This window comes from Rhyacophila brunnea, unplaced genomic scaffold, assembly GCF_057557595.1.
Source record: "Rhyacophila brunnea isolate RB1 unplaced genomic scaffold, BYU_Rbru_1.0 scaffold_34, whole genome shotgun sequence".
Taxonomy (NCBI): domain Eukaryota; kingdom Metazoa; phylum Arthropoda; class Insecta; order Trichoptera; family Rhyacophilidae; genus Rhyacophila; species Rhyacophila brunnea.
This window is the reverse complement of record NW_028233006.1, coordinates 1,889,516-1,893,886: the sequence shown is the minus strand read 5'-3', so window position 1 is coordinate 1,893,886 and position 4,371 is coordinate 1,889,516.

The following is a 4,371-nucleotide window of genomic DNA, read 5'->3' as shown; positions in this document are numbered from 1 at the left end:
TGTAGATCTTATTGACATCTTTATAATATCTCGCCTGTCGATTTTCAACGCAATTTCTGTATTTATATAAAAAACAGTATAAAAAGCGTTTTCGTGTATATTCCTAACAAACAAACTATAGTTTTTTGTGTCTTTTTGGTCATATATTTCTTAGTCTAAACTGATTCAATTTGATCTTGTTCTTTTTTGTTTATCTGATTTTAGATTGGAGTGAATTAACGTCTAAGTTTTTTAGAAAAACATTATAATTCTGTCTGATTTCGTCTGCACTACATTTTATTTCTAAAATGATATTTTTTAGTTGCCAAAATCTATAATATGATCTAATGATGTAATTATTGTAAAAGTATTTTTTGGCACGCAGATAATAAACTACGATAATATGAGCTTCTCATGTAAAAGACGCTAGAACATTTAAACATATCTAGATTTTTTAGTTATAAGGCAATAAAAAATACAAAAAAATTGTTGAGTTCTACAAATAACATGCATTAAATCATTTCTTAAAATAATATTATAGGCATAATTGCAGAGAAAACTAAATAAAACAAAAATAAATAATTGCGAAGATAATAATTCTCACGAGAAAAGTTTTAAATTACAAGCATGCTCGAATAATATATATAAGAAGATTATTATAAAAGTATAAAATTTAAAAAAACAATTATATGTAATAGCAATAAAAAATCTTATCAAAAAATATATTTTTTGAGTATAAAGTGAAAATATTATATTAAAATACATTTTAAAATACTTGCTTGTATTAATGTTATTTGATACCCTTCATTGTGGTTGGTTATTAAAATATATGCAAAAAAGATGTGAAACTAATATGAATAGTTTTTACGATAGATCTAACTCACAAACTATTTTTACATTCCACACAGCCATATTTTTAGTTTTTTGTTGTTTTCGGATAACTCATATTATTTTATAATGCAAATCTTTCATTAAAAAAAAGTGGAATGTTTTTGATACAATTACCAAGTATGAGAGATGTACCTTTAAAATTTGTTGAAAATCTTTACTCTCATTTAGGATGAGTCTGCACGATTGAGTACTACCTAAAGTTTATGTAATAAATTTTTTTACGGACATTCTTATACATTTTTATGAAACTAAAAATATCGAAATAATTTAGAGTACTATAAAAAATGATATTATATGAAGAAAATAGCTTCATAGTTAGAAATTCAAGATTATTAGAATTTAGAAGTAAAAAAGTCGTTTTTTATACATGCACAAATAGACTTGATATACGTGTATATTGTATTTTTAAATATAAAAATAAAAAAGATTTAATTTCGTATTATTTTATTAGTATAATGCTAGATAATCATATACCAATTAAATATAAACTGAAAATTACAGCTGTAAAATTTCTTTATAACTTAATTATACAGATTAAAAACGAATGCATTATATACGTTTATATATAATATCTATGAGGTTTATATTGGTAATTTTATGGTTTCAATATGATTTCCAAACAACGAAAATTATGAAAAATCCCCACAATTTGTGTCAGTATCTATAAAATAAAATATTTTTTTGTCTTTATGGTTTTAATATTTTATTTTCTGAGATATACATATTAATGAACATTATACATTGCTGGCCATTAAAAACCTTTTAAATCAATGTTTTTCTCTTATCTTGATACTAAGTTGGTTATTTTTATTACTTTTAATATAAATTTAACGATTAAGGTTAAGTAAAGTGTATATTAGTTTCTTTCGTATCTAAAACAAGCAAAATGAAAAAGATAGATGTATAAATATTATATAAGAAAGAAAATCGGTAGGTTACTACATACCATTTGTGTCTGATCTTAGATCTATTTATATAAAAAATTTATTTATCTAATTACTAATGGAAATTGCAGCTTTACTTCACAACTCAGTGCATATTATCTATCGGAATAATCTATTTTAGAAATGAATACACTTTAGTAGGCGATTCGATTGTTCTAATTAATTACGATGCCCTTGGCTACACAAGAGCGCTTATATGAAGATATTAATAGTTTTTTGACAAACTGTTCATCTTAAAATCAAGAATTAATGTTCAAGAAAGTAAAAGCATATAATAAAAATATTAAAAAATGTATGAAATCATTTATTTACCTGTTCTCATATTTTATTACAAAATTATAGAATCTAACTTAAATTCTGGTCCCATAAAACTGTATATTTATAGGCAAAATTTATGAACTAGTCTTTTACTACTGCGTGTGATAATAAATATCGATCTAAATATGATATTTTTGCTCTTAAAATTTTTTTATGCCATTTTTTGAAAAACTTGTACATATGACTTGTATTTAGTCTAAACCTTTAAAATAACTATTTTTTATAATCTATATGCGTAATAAATATTTTAAAATATACTTTACTTTAAGTTTCTATTTGTAGCAGTAATTAATAACGTATTATATCATATAACATTCCTTTAAAATTTCGGCTTTTTTAACGGTTTAAACTAAAATTTTAAACAAGATTAAATACAAAATAGCTAAAAATCTGCTATTTTTTATATAATATGTGATGCAGTTGGTATTATATCAAAAGCGTAAAAATTTTTGTTGCGTGTAACCACACCATATACCTTTGTAAAATATAAATATCATAAAAGCTTAGACCTAGTTTTTTTTCGCATAAATCGTACACTGTGCCATTTTCTCTCCAAAAAAATATAATATAATACAAATATTTTTGAAATCTAAATTTAAAATACATATTGAATAGCAAACGGAATATATTACACAAAAATAAATATAAAAAACATACTTTCTTTGAAATGGCAAATCTACTCAGAAAATCTAGTATATTTTTGAATTTATATCTAAATTTACATTAAAACTTTTTACCAACTTTATATATGTATATAGATATCTGAGGATTTCCTTTTTTCAATACCAGATTAATCATCAGAAAGATGCGATACTGTTTTTGTGTATAATTTGTCGTAATTTATAGTAAAAAAAAGCATAATGGTATAAAATATAATCTTCAGTATTTTTTTGCTTTTTATTTTTTTGACTTGTGAAGAGAACTATATTGGCATTAAACTCCAAGAATTTGACACATATTTATAACTAATAAGCAATAAAAGACTTTAAACTAAAATAATAGACTTTGAGGCACAAAAACCAATAAAAAAGTCATGAAATCTTAACATAAAATATTCAAGGTTTCTATTGACTAAATAAAGATTAAATTTATAATAGATAATTAAGAAAACGCAAATTTTTTATTTTCCTACGAATTAAAGACAAATTACGCACGAGATGTTATGGTAACACGAAATATTTAAATTATTCAAAAAAAGAAGAAGAAAAACAATTCGAGGCAAACGTTCGTACTATAGTAATGTGAAAAACTAGCAAAATAAAAGGATATAGAAGAGGCGAGGTTATAAAGAAACGCATGATATAGAGATAAACATGTAAATATAGATATGGAGTGTTCACTTGAAATCAAACACTACATTTTTTATACGTTATAAATAAGATGAAAATAAAATTTAACACATAAAAAATACGATAAAATGAATATAAAATAAAAGTGGATCTCAATCAGACTCAATGAATATGAAAGACTCTTTAAACAGATAAGCTTTATGATAAAAATTAGTAATATAATGTGGTTCAAACCGAATAAGAGAGAAAAAAAGAATTATAACAGCTTGTTCAAAACAATATATGACAAACCCTGTTTTACAAAATTAAAATCAGTTTAAAAACGCGAGATTAAAATATTCATAGGTAAACAAAAATCAACAAATATTATCTTTCAAAAATGTAATTACCAATCTAAAATGGTTATCATTGAGAATAATTAAAAATAAAAAATAAATATATGATTTAACACTTAAAAAAATATGAATATGACATAAATCTGAGAAAAAAATTTAAGACCATATTTTGACAATTTAGAAGGTTTTCAGCTTAAACAGAAGCGTTTTAAATTGGAAATAAAGCATTTATACCTTTTGCATATTTATATAGACTGTCTCGAAATTAAATTGAATAAATTCTTATTCTATTCATATAAGATTTTTTCTAAATATGATAGTCTAATAAAAAAAAAGTTTAAAAGAAAGTATAACTTCTTTTTTTTGTTATTGTTTAGTTTTAATGCTGTGAATCTTTGGTATAATGCAATGAGCCATACATTATATGGTGTTATTTTTTTCTTGATAAGTAGATCTAAAATAAATATTGTATGTATTGAATACAAATAGTTTATATACATCTAATCTGTATATATTTCCCGATACATATGCAACCGCATTTTAAAATGTAGATATTTAAACAAAAAAATATCGGCTTATCATGATAAAAATTTTTACATCTTAGAATGACAGCAT